At 52.1% G+C, this 16,098-nt stretch overlaps 1 protein-coding gene and 1 long non-coding RNA gene across 5 annotated transcripts in view; one reads left to right on the top strand and one right to left on the bottom strand.

The window, feature by feature from the left end:
* KIRREL3 (kirre like nephrin family adhesion molecule 3) overlaps positions 1–16,098 on the top strand; it is a 317,705-nt gene that overhangs the window by 241,517 nt on the left and 60,090 nt on the right. The gene's annotated exons all lie outside the window — the stretch shown is intronic.
* Positions 5,591–8,373, bottom strand: LOC118177952. Its single transcript, XR_004755984.1, has 2 exons — positions 5,945–8,373; positions 5,591–5,850 (listed from the first exon to the last, which is right to left on the bottom strand). It is a non-coding gene; the product is annotated as an uncharacterized LOC118177952 (long non-coding RNA).

The following is a 16,098-nucleotide window of genomic DNA, read 5'->3' as shown; positions in this document are numbered from 1 at the left end:
TCTCTGATACAAGGCACATCTTTAATGGCAGGGCTTCTTAATTTATGATCTATTTAACCAAGCTGGGGTATTAATTAAATAAAGTAAGAGCCTGATTAGGACTTGGAGAAATTTGAAAATAAAATCAGACAGCAGTCGAGCGAAATTGCAAAGCAAACACTTTGGCTGTAACCACCGGAGACTTCCCTCCGGTCTTCCATCAAAGCTGGGAGCAGGGAGGGCAAATACAAGAGATTATATAGCCAACAGATGTGTGTTGTTAAAATATGCATCTGCCAGCCATGTAGCTGAAGGTGCCAGAGGGCTAGCTCATGGAGCCTTCTGCACTCGAGGGACCGTGAACGAATTGGAGGCCCTGCCAGCCGAGCTGGGATTTGCAGACACGTTAATTAGTGTTGAGTTCCCAGCTCTCAAACGCAACCAAGCGAGAAGCTTGGAAGGCAGTGTTGGAGGGAGGAAAAGAGGGGGAAGAGGTGAGCCCTGGCTCGCTGCGCCCGTCTGGCAGTGCTGGAAAGCCAGGAAAAGACTGCAGGAACCAGAACTCAGGGGTTGTATGGCTCCACAGCCCGGCATGGGGAAAGGGTCGGTCCCAGAGGGATGCTGGTGGGAGCCTGGTGACAGTCAGGACAAAGGGACCACAGGGGTGTGAGGATGGAGACCGAGGAGTGAGTAACTGATGTGCAATTAACTCATACATTCACCTTTCATAGTCTAATTCTCCCCCCCTTCGCAGTGTCTTCCAATATTAACTCTGCCTTCACATGTGTCCCATTAGAAATGAAGCTTTCTTAAATCAACATGAATTATTTAATGCTACAGATTAAGTTAATTTGAAGTGAGAGCTCCTGTCTTATAAGATGGCACAAGCCAGGGACAGGAGAGGAGGAAGGTCACCTGGGTGCCAAGTGCATTCCCATTCAATCACAAGCCTTTTCCTTTTTTTTTTTTTCCTTTTTATTTTATTCTAATGTCTCTTTCTAGCCTAGTCTTTCCAGCCCTCCCCTGCAGAGCAGAGTAAGCTGTTTCTATTACCAAAATGATCGTTGGCAGCTTGAGACATCTGCGTTTCCCAGCTTTCCTGCTCTTTAGCAGAGTTTGATCAGAAAATGAAGAGGTTATGGCCTGGGAAAGGCCATTTTTCAGTATCAGTTTGTAATGCCAAGCTGCAATGAGAAAATGCGGAATAGGGGATGTTTCAAAGCCAGAACTGGTCCAGCCTGGAACTATCTCAACTATTTTTCTGTACTTTTTAACAGAATTAAATTCTTTGAATGCAAAATTCAGCCTGAAACAGCATGCAGAGTCAGAATGTCAGTGTGGGAAAAAAAAAAAAAAAAATGATGAAAATGCAATCATTTTCTTCCAGATTGTCTCTTCGCCTTGAAACACTTTTGGTCTTCAGGAAGACCTTTTCTGCTGGGAATATTTTCAGTGGTGAAATAGTAAGCGGGTCTACTGAGAATGAGGCAGCAACATCAAACAATCGAGTGCAAATCCCATATAACTTAAATGTTTGATGCCGTGTCTAAGCAGCTTAAGTTTACACTACTCAGCTGGCTCCTCTTGCTAGCGGTGGGGGGACAGGTTTCCTCGCATGGGTGTCCATGCAGTTTTTGGAGGGGTTCGGGTGCCGAGCACCCTGTCTGGATGAGGAGGAAGATGGCAAGCATCCAAACCAGCTCTGCTCTCCTTGCTTGGAAAGGGATGAGCAAAACCTTCAGGGCTTCCATCCCTGGGAAGCAGATCTTGTGGTGCTGGGTCAATGTGCCGCGTGGGACATAGCCACTGGCCTCAGGCTCTGCTGCCTTCATTAGCACAGAATAATGTCTTACTAATTACGTGTGTGGACATACACGAAGGGCTTGGTTTCACAACAAAGGGACACCTGCCCTACTGCTGTGTTTGTTGTGCAGATGTAGGGCATGACGTACATGTTTGGGGATTCCAGTCACCTTGAAAATGTGAAAAGCCACTGCCATAAGGATGCTGGAGAGACCTTACCAGGAGCTACTGGGAAATCTGGAGCTTTCACTGGTAGCCCATTTTGTGCCCTGCTCTTGCCAGCACCATGGTGAGCATCAAGCCTGTCCCAGTCTGATGAACAAGCATGGCTAATCTGCCACTGTGTGAGCAGGAATTGGAAAAAAAATATCAAATCAAATCAAACACATTTAAAATGATTAATACATTCCTTCCCAGCAGGGCAGGACTGCATCTTAGCAGTGGCTGGTGTTTAATCGCACCATTAAACTGGAAGTGAGGAGCCCAGCACTGAGAAGACGCTGCTGCCGCTCCATCAGCCCCAGGTTCAATGTGGTCAGTTCACAATGTTTTAGGGGCAGTCTTGCACAATTCAGGTTTTCTCCCAGCCCAGAGCCCTGGGGTTAGTCGATGCTGTGGAAGCCATCACGGTCTACAGGTCTAGTCCTGTGTGCCACAGGGCTGGGCGTGGGTGAGGAAGGGAGATTTGTGTGCCTGGAAGCTCGTGTGTTCCCCGAACTCCATCCCTCAGCCAAGCGGCAATGCCACCTCTCCTGTCACCCTTCACCTCACCTCTGTCCTCGGCACTGCAACAGCATTCCTACCCGCATGCTGAAGAGAGAGCGACCAAAGAGTAAATCGGAGGAGAGGCATTTAGCAATGATTAATGTCAGGATTCTTGCACCGATCTGTGATTGCTTGTCTCAATGCAGGGAGGGCCTGACCCCTGCTTTTATCAAGCACGAAGCGTTTGGCTTTGCTATGGTGAGTCTTGTGGTCTGTACTGAACTGATGGATGCAGAGCACATAAAGCTGATAAAAGCCCATCCTGAGCCTCTTCAGATGCCTTGGTGGCTCCAAAGATGCCATGAAATTTGGGGGGGGTGACAGCAGGGTAGCATTTAATGTGTCCCCCCTCAGTCTGCATGGAGTGCCAGGTCTGTCTGTACTCTGGGTGGGGGCTGAGCATGACACCAGCCCGTGCTGTGGACACAGGGCTGCCTCTGGGACAAATATCTTTTGAGGTGTCCGCAGCTAGTGCTGGGGACCTGCTCACCTCACTGCTGCTCCATGCTGGCCAGGCTGGCAGATCTTTATGAGGCCCACGACCAGCGTGGACATTTTGAAGTCCCTGGGCCAGGTGAGGCTGCGCAGCCTGCAGCACCGAGCAGCTGTGGCCCCGGGGGTGCGCCTCAATGGGCAGCAAACCTAATTAAGGGCTCCAGCACCACCAATTTCACATCATTTTAACAGGGGGCTCTTGCTTGCCATCAGGCTCAGAAAAGCAAGAGGCCGAAAAACAGAGGCCTCCTGCTGCGTGCCAAAATCCCGCCGTCCTGACATGCTGACCACGTGCACTGCTGCACTGTGCCTCCTCCTGCTCTCTGCGTCTCACCCCAAACCCTCCCCAGTCCGTAGCACTCCCGCTGCCACCCCCTTCATGTTGCACAGCATCGCATGGCTCCTGCTCCATTCGGAGCCCAGGGCTTGGGGAGCTTCACGAGGGGTAGGGGGAGCCAGTGGGGCTGCAGGCTGGGCCTGGGGCCTCTGGGCTTGGTCCTGGATGCCACCGAGTAGAGCCTGGGTCCTCCTGTGCACCCTCCCTCCAGGTACGTGGACGTGGTGATGGGCTTCCCCCTGACTATGCCCTGTAGGACCACCGCTGCTCTGCATGCTCCGTCACACAGACCAAGCACGTGCACGTGCAAAGCTCCCGTCACCTCGCACACCCACACACGTTCCTCCCTCTCCTGCCAACGAGCCGAAACTCCTCCATCTGTATCCTGCGCACACTGCCCTGTATCTGCACCACGCATACACGCACAACTCCTCCTGGGCCTCGGGTGTGCAGCGCGTCCCTCCCGACACGGCACAGCCTGCAGGGCCACATGTGGGGTCGCAGCCGTGGGTGGCCACTCGGGTGGGGACGTGTCCCTGCAGGGAGCCCGGGGGGCTGCCAGCGACCTGACACCAGCACTGTCTCCCTCTCCGCTTGGCAACTGGCAGAGAAGAATGAGGCCCTCGGAGCGTGACATCACCTGAGCGACAGCCCCTGGTTTCCTATCGATCCCCTAGATGAAAAATGAGCCCAAGGCTCGGCAGGGACAGCCAGGAAAGCAGAGAAAAGGCTTTGGGAGAGGGTGCAGGACAGCAGCAGCCCCGGTGTTCCTGCTGCCTGCCAGCCCCGCACCGCTGCTTGCAGGCCCAGGGGGACGTGCGTACTGGTGTGGTTCTGGCCCTCAGGTAACCCAGGGATGAATTTCTGTTCTTGTTACAGATCTACTGCAGCGCTGTCTGTCCTGGCGCTCCTGTGTAGTGTTTGCTTCTTGAAGCCCCTGTCGGAGAGGCTGACAAATGTCCGAGGCTAGGACAGGGATTACTTCTCATCTGAGGCTAGGACAGGGATTGCTCTGGGGCTGTGGCATCCTTAGCAGCCTCTTTTAGCCAGACTTGGCCTTCAAAATTGGATAACCATCTCTTAATGATTCATCTGTGGCTGTCCTTTGTAATTGATGAGCAAATAACCTCTGCCCCAGGATATTCACCTCATGCTGTAGTAGAGGTTGGACAAATGGCCCTCTGGAAGGGGCTTTTAGTCCTTTTTTGACATTAAAGGGTGCTCACATTAGGAGCTGACTGTGCAGATACCTCAGGTTCATCCAGGATAGCAGCAACCTCCCTGCTGCTTCCCAGGAGCCTGCCTTTGCCCGGATGCTTCCTCACCGAGGTGAGCAAAGACTTTTGGCTCCAGGCTCCCTGCAGCCCCTGCCAAGGTGCTGAGCTGCGGTGGGATGAGTGCTTTGGTAATTTGTTGGTGGCTGAGGTTTGCCGTGCGGGGCAAGGATGCGGGTGCTGAGCTGCAGCGGTGCAGAGGAGGCGAGAGCTGCGGTAAGCGCGCGGTTTTGTGGCTGGCGGAGCCGCGCTGCTGGGCTCCCATACCCCGACCTCCGCAGGGTGAGACAAGGGATTGGCGGCAAATTGTGGATTTAACACCTATGATGAATCTCCACTGCAGCATGAAATGAGAAAGGAAAAGGTAGCTAAATGGAAGATCTCCCCTGGGCATCAGGAGGCTGCAACTTATGAGCAGTGGGGAAAATAAAAAAATATATATATAAGGAAAAGAAAAACAAGAACTAGGAAAAAACTTGTTTCCTTTAACTAAATATTGCAGAACTTTTGCAAGCTGCTGCTTGCAGGTTAATAAGGAGATGGTCTAAAGGCCGGGGCTGGGTGCCATGACACATCAGAGCTTTCCAACTCCATCCCTCCTGCTTGTCATGATAAAGGACAATGAAATATTATGGGTTGCTGGACCACAGGGGGTCAGGGGGCTTCGTCATGGCACCCAGTGTAGTCTGGACCTGCACCAGCCATCTCCCTTTGGGGCATGCCAGCAGAACATCCTTCCCTGGGGAGTGCCACGATGCCTGCAAGCTTCAGCTCAGCGTTTGTCTCCCAAACACGCGGGCTCCCCACCACCGCAGCATCCATCCCTTGCTGCCCAGCAGTTCAGCAGCTGCTTCTGTAGGGTTTGTCCCTCTCCTGGGCATTGGTGTAGCTCTCTGGGAGTGGAAGGCAACCCAAGAAGTGGTTGGTTGAGCTCCTGTTGAGGTGGGCATGGGAAGCAGCAGCTACCAGGAGCCGATGGCCAGGCATAAAGGTAGCTGGGCTGGAGATGCAGGAAGGACAATGGGCTTGTGACAAAATACAGGCTCAGCACTTGTGGGAAAATCCTATGTGCTGTCCTGGTGGTGTGGGCAGAAAGGGAATCCAATGATTTATGGCCCAGATAGAAGCACACGAGTTCACTTTTGCGCTGCCAAGGCCTCCACGTGCGACCTTGAGCAAGTCCTTCAGGCTTGGATTCTACAGAAAGGAAGAAAGGCCTGGGGGGAAGCAGAACAGGAAACTCTAGGTTATAAACACGATCTGCCTTGTGCCCCGCATTCATTGCACTTACGGCTGCAACATGGATGGCATCCAAGAGAAGGCGGTTTCGTGCGGTCAGTTATTTCTGGAGTTGGGCAGCAGCCAAGCAGAAATGCTGCCGAGTCATACTTTCGGACACGAGAGTCTCAGTTCTCCTTCCCGTTGTAAATCACACGGCAATCGTGCACTGCTCCCTGAGGCCCAGCCTCACGGGGAGGATACCCTCGTGGCCCTCACCCCCCGGTGATGCTGCGGGATGCAGCTGGCGCTGGGTCCCAGTAGCGCAGGAGCATCGGCGGAGCTGAGGCAGCTGCTTCTTATTCAGGTTGTTGCTAGGGGAGCCTGCACAGATTTCTCATAGTGGGCGAGAAGTGACTTTCAAATCAAGAGGCAGCATGAAAAATTGCAAAGGGAAAATAAAGTCTTTTATGATATCACATTTAATTGCTAACAAAGGAAAAAATCACCCCTCCTGCATTTGATTCACCGGCTAAAGCCCAGACACCAGCTGCCCCATACGTGTTTGATTCCAACTGGTAGGTTTAAAAGATGCAGAAGGTATTTAATGATAATGATAATGATTTACATTTATATAGTTCCTTGTATCCACTGGGATCACAAAGTGCTTTATATATCTATGGATAAAAATATACTGGATAACAAGCACTCCATCCATCACCAAATCACAGCCACTTCCCAGCGAGGCAGCAAGCTGTTCAGGAGAGGGTTGCTGCATCTCCAGCGCCGCTCTCCCTCCCCACTGCTGTGGTACTTGGGGTGCTGTACGGTAATTTTGTAATAAAATCAGGTGATAAAAACACTTTAAAAACAACAATGTCATAAAAAGGAGAACCCTCGCTGTCATAAAGCTGCACACAGCAGAACAGGAGGGGAAGGCGGAAGGGAGAAGGTTATAAAGAGAGATGGTCGCTGTCGTGAAAATCAGCTCTGGAGGAGAAATGTCTGATAGCTGCTCAGGTCTGGAGGCCGAAGAGCCTGCCCCAGCGACAGCCAGGCTGGTGGTGGCATCTCTGGCAGGGCAGGTGCCACCAGGCTGTAGGTGCAGGGCAACCTCCCAAGCTTAGGTTGGAGGTGGCACCTGGCAGAATCTCTGAGGTTTGGGGATGCTCCTGCCTCTGTGCCACATCGGTCCTGTCGTACACCAGGGTGCTGGACACAATCCTGTCACCATCCTCGCGTTGCTGGATGAGCACCAGCACTTCATCATCATTTGTGGAGCCAGGAGTTGGGCTTGATGGTGCCTGTGGGTCCCTTCCAACTCAGGCTGTTCTGTTCCATGCTCCTTCCCACATCGAACATCATTGGCCCCACACCTGGCCCTACAAGGAGCCGCTCCACAGAGCCCCTGGGCTCAGCGGGCAGGGTCCAGGAGGCAGAGGCAGGAAGGGGGAGAGAAATCAAGTCCCTGCACAAGGCTCTCCGAGACATTCATTCAAAATTCATAGGCACAAAATTGCAGTCTGCATGGATTTGTTTCCTTTTGGAAATTACAGGAAACTACAGGCACCAACAACTGTTATTCAAATAGCCACTTTAGATGATTAGGATGGCAGGAGGCTGTACTTACACATGCAGACCCAATATAATCAGGCGCCAGGCGGGGTGGGGAGGCATGGCCGGGCAGAGGGATGCTGGAGGAGCTTATCAGCGTAAGCAGGCGGCAGGGCAGCTCTGTGGGGCCGAATCCAGCCCCAGTGCAGTGGTCTGAAGCAGGAACATCCCATTAGCTTGAGATGATAAAGAAGAGCGCTGGTAGAAATCAAGAAGGGAAGTTTCCACCCGCCTGGAATTTATTTTTTTTAAAAAAAAAAAGCTACACGCACACACAAAACCCTGAGCAAATATTGTTTTGAGGATTGGCCTGAGGGTCAGCAACAAAATGCAGGCAAAACATCCGAGCCACTGAAGGGTGAAAATTGTGTAATAAATATAGACTGTGCAGTGTGCACGGGGAGAAGCAGAGACTCCCAGCTGCTCATTTGGTGAGCAGCATCCCTCCCAAAACCCGCGCTCATCCTCACACACCCGCAGCAACCAGCCAGCCCCCACCTTGGCTCCTGGCAGTAATTTGGGTGACCTTGAGTGGATTTTGGCCAAAGCCAGGTGCTTTCCAAGCCCTGCCTTCCTTCTTGTTCCTTTTCAAGTGCTATTTTCCAGTAGTATTTTACAAAACTTCACAAGCTTTTAGTCCTGAGACTTTTGTGAAGAAGCTGTTGATAAATCTGGAGTAGACAGCAGGAAAGCTTTAGTGCTGTATTCTGTTTCTTTACATTGGAAAAGAGGCTTATCTCCTTCAGTGGGTACAGGTTCCTCCTCCTTATCCACGCCAAAATCTTATCTAAACTGGTTCAGGTGGCGGAGCTGAGAGAGGGAAATAATTAAGCAAGAGACAGGTGAAATGCTGACATTATTATTTCTTAAATGGCCCAAACCTTTTACCTCCTGATTTTTTTATTTTTTATTTTTTACTAGTGACACGTAACAAGGGAGAAACGGTTTTCTCCACATTATCTTACCCATACACACACACAAAACCTGCCCTCCCCTCCTCCCCACCAAAATATAAATCTTTTTTAACTGGTCCTGTTGGCAAGACAGAGAAATAATTAAGGCGAAGGTGGCTGAAATGTTGATGTTATTACTGTAATGCAGCAGCCTGTTTAGTTTCTTTGCCAATGAAATGCAACCAGGGGAAAATCAGTTTTAAAGATTACCTCCCAGAGATGCAAATTGAGGAGCGGAAACCATGTAGTCAGGAAGAAATGGTCTCAAACTAGGAAACATTTCAAAGTCTGTGACAGTCTCTTAGGGGCTTTTAAGACCACAATTTACCTTTTGACTGCATTCTATTTTCTCTGAAATCCTTTATTTCCCCCTTATTTATTGACTGGAGAGACAGCACAAAAACGAGAAAGTGATTCTCCAGCCGCTGGTCTTAAAAATCCATAGAAGAAAATTATTCTCAAGGGGGCATTTTTTTTGTTGTTGTTGGGCTCTTTCGCTCTCTTTTTTATTATTATTTTTTAGCACTCTCTGTGAACCAGGGCTTAATTGAATCACTTTGCCATCGAGCCTGGGCTAGGAAGCTATCAAGGTCGGTGCCGTCGGGGGGCGAGGAGCCCTGATTAGAGAGGTGGGAGCCACAGCAGCACCACAGCTCGCTGCCGGCCACGTGTGCCCTGAAACGTCGGGTCCCTTCGTCTGCACGTGTTGGGAGCCGGCGGCTGAGCTGCGGCAACATGCTGCAGGGGGCTTGCAGTGCAGAGACGGCAATCTGGGTGAAGGAAAGAGGCATCTCTGCTGCTTGGGTCAGCAGCTTGCTCTTAGGTTAGCATCCCTCTCTTAGGTTAGCATCCCCCTCTTGGATTAGCATCCATCTCCTGGACCAGCACCCTTCTCAACGCAGCAGCATGAAGGGATGGATGAACCTCCACAACTGTTTTTTTTCAGTTTGCACTGTGATTGCACACACCTTGCCGGGGCTCTCCACACCCTCGCCATACGAGCACACACATCCCCATCCCCACTCAACCCCTTCCCACCAGGCAGGCTCCAGCTGCAGAGCCCAGCCCCACGTCCCCCAGCCCAGTGACACCCCTGCCCCACCTCCCTCTCGCTCCTCGCGCAGTCGTCCCCCCTCAACACACACACGTGTAACGCATGCATCTGTGCCTGTTCCCTGCCGGGAGGGATGCTGAGACGTGCAGGAACGATCCTGCCGACGTCCCACGGAGCTGCCCTAGTTATCCCAGCCCCAGCTGTGAGTGAGCGCAGTGCCCTGGCGAGCCCCTGTCATGGCTCTGCTGGGGAGAAAATAACTAGATTCAGAAATAATGCAACAGTTCAGCCTCCTATGGGCCAGAACGAGTGCAGCCCAGTAATTAAAGCCTAGATATCAGAGATTAAATCCTTTCGGGCCATCCAGGCAGTCTTTCTGCTGGCTGTGTTTAATTACTCTGCTGCTTGCAGCCCTGCCTTTCAGAAGTGCCTGCGCTGGGACATCTCCTCCCAGGCCTCCATCGCTAACATGGGTAAGTGATGGCCCGTCCTGGGAGGCAGGCAGTTTTCCTGGGTGCTCCTTTTAAATCCTCCATGTCTTTCTTCCCCATCTCCTTCCTTGTTCCGAAGCACTTCGGGTCGTCCAGGCCAGGTGTGCCCTTGCAGACAGACCAATGGTGGAGTAGGAGGGAACCACTGCTCTGGGAGGACTGGAGGAAGGTTCACAGCCTTGGGAAGCCTCCCCTTAGATCCTCAGCGACGATTTCCCTGCACAGCCTCCTTGGATCAGGCTGCTCCACTTTCTCGCTGCACGTTCCTCTGTGGCTTTCTCCCCAGGCAGGGCTTCCAGGTGCGTTGTGTCAAAGCACTGCTCAGAGGTACCTTTGACTGGTGCAAAGGAAGCAAGAGGAACAAAACTGCAGAGGTTTGAAAAGTTTCCCTTTTGGAAGCCAGGGTTTTGCTGCAGTTGAGCCGGAAGCAAGCTGATTTGGGCAAGGTTTCCACCGGAGGGAAATCTTTGATTTTCAGCCCACCTGCCTTGAAAATTGCTGCCCTGGGTGTGCAGGGAGACATTTGCCTCCAAGGGCTCCATGGTGTGCTGTGGGGTGCCTCGGTCCCAGGCTCTCCCACAGGCTCTGCTGCAGACAGGGCTCATGTTGCACCACAGGAGAGGTTTGGGGGGTTTGTGTTAGCTGAGAAATTAAATCAGCCGTTAGCACCCATCTCCCAGCTTTCTGGGTCACCTGTCTGCTATTCTTCCCTTCCTCTACATCTTTCCCAATTCCCACTAATGCTGCAAACTCTGGGAGAAAATATCCCTGAGGATGCAGCACCTCTGCGGGGTGCGGCTCCCCCCAGCCCCGGCAGCAGGACCCCCGCTCCTCTCCGTGCCTCCATCGCTGCGCTGACAGCACCCTCTCCTGTCTCAGCTGCCTGCACTGCATTTTTCCAGCTTGCTTCCCTCTCTAGAAGCTGGTGATGAGGCTCCGTCACACGCTGGGGTCCCCAGCACAGGGTGAGGATGGGGGTCTGGGAGCCAGCACCCACCCCTCACGCTGCTGGCGACGGCACTGGAGGCTGCGGGGAGAACCAGGGGCATATTTAACTAAAACCCATTTCTAGCAGAGGTTTGCTATAATTACTAATTAGATCTGGTTATAATTATCTCTCTCTGCAATCCCATACCTGCTGCAGAATAGCTCTGCTTCCTCCTAACAATTAGCAGAGAAAAGTCTTTTATGATGCACTGGGTGATTGCATTGCAATCGCAGCCTCCGTGGCAAACGCTGACTTATTAAAGAAGGGCCGATATTTACAGAAGAACAAATTAGGCTAAAATTAACTGGAGTAAATTAAGAATACCAGGTTTTTCATCTGTTTCCCTTTCTTTTTTGCCTCTGAGCTCGCTCCTAATGTTGATCGTGTCACTTGACGGACAAAACGATGCTGAAAGTGGTGACAAACCATCGCCCGGCTCTGGTCTGCCCCTGTGTGAAAGCGGCTCTCGCCTTTCCCTCCTGTGCTCCTCCCATCTTCCACTGCCCTACAGTGCTTCTGCTGTGGGGCAGGGCCCACCCCACACCTTTGTCTGGGCACTGAAGCTCTGGCATTTGCAGCCCCCTTTAATGACGGAGGCTCTGCCTGCACTCCTCTGCTGTGCGGCAAGCCGGCTCGGAGCGCCCATCACGGGCTTCCTGCTCGGGGCATAGGATTTCTCATCGCAATATCAAGGGGGGTGGATTTCCCCCAGTGATGCTAAACCCAGCACTCGCTCCTACTTACGGCGCCTTAATAACTCCAAAGAGACTTACAAAGTGACAAGGCAACGAGGAGCGTGGTGGGTTTTTAATAGCACTGGGCCGAACAAAATAATCATCAGATGATGAGTTGGACTCGATGATCCTTGTGGGTCCCTTCCCATTCAGGATGTTCTCCGACTCTATGATATGAGGCTTTTTTTTTTGTTTTCAGCCCCAACTGAACTCCTGGTGACCGAGCGTGATTTCTGGGAGCGTTGATGTTCTTTGTAGATATCCAGCCAGTCGGCGATGAGAAGTGGCGGTGGTGTGCCATGGGTCACATTTGCTTCTCCCACATATGCAGCTGAATTATCCTAATTCCTAATTATCCTAATCCAGAACCAGAGAAGGAGAGCAAATGCTTCCAATTCACATCACACCCAAATGTCTAGAAGAGCTGGGAATCAGCCAGCTACATCCATGGGCTGGGCCAGGATGTCTTTCCTGAGCGCTTCCTCATCCCTTCAGCAGCCTTCTTGCACTGAAGGGGAAAATTAACAATGCTCCTTGCTTCAGGGACAATGCCTCCTTGCAAATCATATTCAGAATCTGGCAAGAATGATTTTTTTTTTAATTGCAAAAAGCACGCAAGGGGTTGTTGGGAAGAGGAAGCCATTTCAAGCTGGGTTTCTAAACCAATTCAGATCATCCCAGGCTCCATGGAGGGTCTAAAAGAGGAGAAACCAACCCCACTCCAGGCACAACAGAAGCCAATTTTTCCTTGCCCCGTTTCTCAGCCTACGTTTGTATTCACATGGCTCAACAGAGAGTTAATCAAATTGGTAGAAATAAGCCCAAGGCAGGAGCAGCAGCCTTTTTTCCATTGTAATGAATCATATGTTGTCTTAACACACCCCTGCTCCTTTTGCTGCTGTCCTGACCTCTCCGCGATGCTGAACACCCTGTTCCTGGTTCAGATCTCCAGCCAGCCTTTGTAGTGCATTGTCAGCCCTAATTGCCTTCTGCTCAGGCCCGTAGCATGTACAGGTCAGCGAGGCTGCAAGAACAGAGCAAAGGAGGATGTAGGAATCAGTGTATCAGTCCCTGGCTTTCCAGGATGCTCGTGGCACCGGGCACCCCACAGAGCTCAGTGCCGCACCTCTGCAACGCGTGAGGATGGCTGTGGGATGGAGGGGATGGCAAGGAGCAGTCAGGCTGTGCCATCCCCGCTCCATCTGGGGTGCGGGACCATGCGTTAGTTGCAGATGAATAGCTGGAGAAATAATTACAAGCTAATTACTGGCTGAGGTGGGGTAGGGGTGGCAAATGGGCTTGTGCGGGTCCCTGGGGGGTGACAGCAGGGTGACAACAAGGAGGCTGCTCTGTGCCCATGCTGGACCACTCCTCGATGGAGGCAATGCAGAACTTGGAAGGATGCTTTTGTGCTTTGAGGTCCCCCAGAGCCCCCAGGCCAGCAGGGAAGGAGGGAGGGGAGCCCATTCTCTTTGCAAGCTGTCTCCACACTGCAGGCTGTCACAGGGCTTGCTTTGACCCGGGAGGGCTGTGGTTAGTGACCAATATCAGGGCTGAGGTGGCAGCTGTCCCTTGCCAGCCTCTCTCCCACACCTGGTGCCAGCACAGTCCGTGTGTGTAGGTGATTTGGGACTCGGCCAGCAAGCCCTTTGCGTCCCTGCTCCAACAGGACAGCTCTGCCTGCAGAAGCTCTCTGAGCCTCCAGCACAGTCCTGCCCGTATCTCCATCAAGGGTCCGTGCTCCCAAAAGCCCAAAGGCAGCGTTCGTGGCAGCCCAAAATTTCCTACACAGATGGGGTCTTTTCTCACTTGCAAGGCTGGAAGCGAGGTGAAGTTGCCAGCACTCTGGCACGGGCCATGGGGTGTTGCCCCGGGGAGGGTGCAGCAGAGGGGATGCGCCCTTGGTGGGCTAAGAGACAGCACGTGCCCCAGCCTAGAGCTGGGCAGCCCAAAAGAAAACCTCCTCCGTGTTTTCACTTCACAAACAATCCCCAAACAGCCTCTGATGCACATTTGTCTGTTTACAGATGCATATAACCTTTTTTATTTGAGGCGAGGGTTTGTTTGTGTACCTGCTGCTCAGAGGCAGTGGGATGAATGCCATTGCGGGGAGGCTTAGAAACGGCTGCGCTGCACAAGAGGCACTCCAGGGCCACATGTCAGGTCCCCAAAGCCTTGAGATGGTGTGAAGTGAGGGAATTTCTAGCAAAAATAAAAATGCTTTGCTGCTGTTACTGGTGGAGTATCCCAGGGTCATGTTCTGAAGCTTTGCTGTGCTGCAGACTAGAAATGTGTTGGCTCTTCTTTGATGAAAGGCTCCGCTCCTCCTCTGCTCAAATGGATTTAGGAGCTGGGCTGAAAAAAAAGTGAGAAATGATGTGACAGGCAGGGTGCAGCTGGTATGTGTTTGGTAGCACTCAGGCAGCCACAGATGTTCGCTGCCCATCCCTTCTGACCAGCAGAAGCCGAGGAAGATGTTTCTTCTCCCAAAAGCCATCAAAACCCCCGAAAGCTCTCCTGGAGGGTGGATGGACCCTGCTCTGGGGAGGGGAGGAGGAGTAGCCAGGTGTAGGTCTGTGCTCTCTTCCCCCTCTCCGGAGTGATTGTTTCACCCAAACTGTAGTTTCTCCCCCAAAATGCCCAAAGCTTGCCAGGCGCCACCATCCTGGAAGCAGCACAGGGCTCAGCACAGGCAGTGCGAGAGCAAGGCAGGCTGTGCTGCGTCCAGCCCCGGGCCCCTCTGCAGCCCCTTCCCTTCCCCGTGCTCTGGTGCAATGTGCGCCTAATGAAACAACAGCAGATGTTCCTTTGATTTCAATGTACTCAGGACTGGAACCCAATGCAAATGGCATTTTGCATCTAGCTGTAGTGAGGCAGCCTGGGGGCAGTCCCAGGATCTCCATTTGTGGGTTTCCCACCTGCATCTCAGGGCTGAGGGCAGCTACGTGCTTCCAAAAGCATCCAGGGGCTTCCCCAGAGGGTTTCCCACCAGCTCTTGGGAGCAGCCTTTCCCTGGCCATACTGAAAGTCCCCTCGAGGCAGCATTGATGTCTGCAAGAGAGCAGCATCACTTTGGCCTGGTGGGACTTTTTTTTTTTTTATGTATTTTGGAGGTTGTCACAAAATGGAGTAATAATTGAGAAGGAGAGCAGTCGATAGCAAGTAATTCATCTGCCAGATTTAGCTTCGCTTTCCCCTCTAGGATTGCAGCGAGCCAACTGCAATTTCCTGACCTTATCTCCTCTCTGAGTGGGTAAACAACAAACAAACTCTTTTGTTGCTGCCTGGAGTGGGTTGAAGATATTCACAAGCCAAGCTGTTTTGTTTGTCACCAGCTGGGTAAGACGGGACTTTCTCCTCTCCTGAGCATTTTGGCCAGCTCAGCTCCTCCCCGCACAGACTCAGAGACCTTCAGAGCAGGAGCCCCGTGTCTGGGGAAGGCACGGCCATGGCTCCTGCTTTTCACCACTTTCCAGTCCCTTAAGCAAAGGTGGCCAGCCTTTCTCCTGCATTGCATGGATACGTGCCCTGCAGACCCCAAACCACTTTTTGTCTCTGCCTGGGTGACTTTTCACACTGTTATGGTGTGCTGGGAAAATAAATGGCACTCCAGGCTGGCAAATGTGCATAACATGCACCTGCCACTCACGGAAACCCATGGTCCCCAACCCCCTGCCACTGGTGTCCTGCTGTGCCACTGCATCCCCCGGTGACGCCGTGAGGATGGGCAGGACCAGCATTGCGCGGGGACAGCACACCCATGTGCAAGGCCAGTCTGGGGTCTCCCCTCTGGCAGCAGGTAGGACTTGGCTCCTACCATCCCAGCCCTCTCTCACCTACCTCTGAGCTGCCTTTCTGCTTCTGAACCTCATCAATTTTTCAGTTAATTATTAGATATCACTCCCTGCCGATTTCTACCCCGATGTCACTTGGGTCCCCATTTTCCCAGCTTTCTGCAGCCTCTTGCTCACCCTCCATCTCCCAGCCTGCTGCCCCCAGGCCAACCCACCCTGCCCGTTTCACTGCCTCCAAATCCTCTGCTTGGAAGAGAGAGGCTATCCTCAAAACTGAGAGTTCATAAAGTCACGGCTTTTCAGAACATCCATGGAGCTTAGTGACTTTTTTTTCAATCACCGGTAAATTCACCTGGAGTAATTTGTCGTGCGAGTCGAAGTTGGCAAATGAAGCTTTGGCTGGAAGAGGACAGCAGAGGGATTTATGTTCGAGAAGGAGTTCACACATTTCATGTGAGCTCTCCTGAGATGAAAGGTTAGGCGTGGGAAATCCCAGAACACCTGTTTTGACATGTGACAGCCATCCCCCTTTTGTTCTAAATCAGCATTTTTTTGTTTAACAAAGTTGACCTAAATTCCTAAGAAGTTTGGAAATAACC

The sequence above is a fragment of the Oxyura jamaicensis genome, chromosome 24 (assembly GCF_011077185.1).
Source record: "Oxyura jamaicensis isolate SHBP4307 breed ruddy duck chromosome 24, BPBGC_Ojam_1.0, whole genome shotgun sequence".
Classification (NCBI taxonomy): Eukaryota; Metazoa; Chordata; class Aves; order Anseriformes; family Anatidae; genus Oxyura; species Oxyura jamaicensis.
Note: the sequence above shows the minus strand (reverse complement) of the source record. Positions and strands in the feature narration are given on the sequence as shown.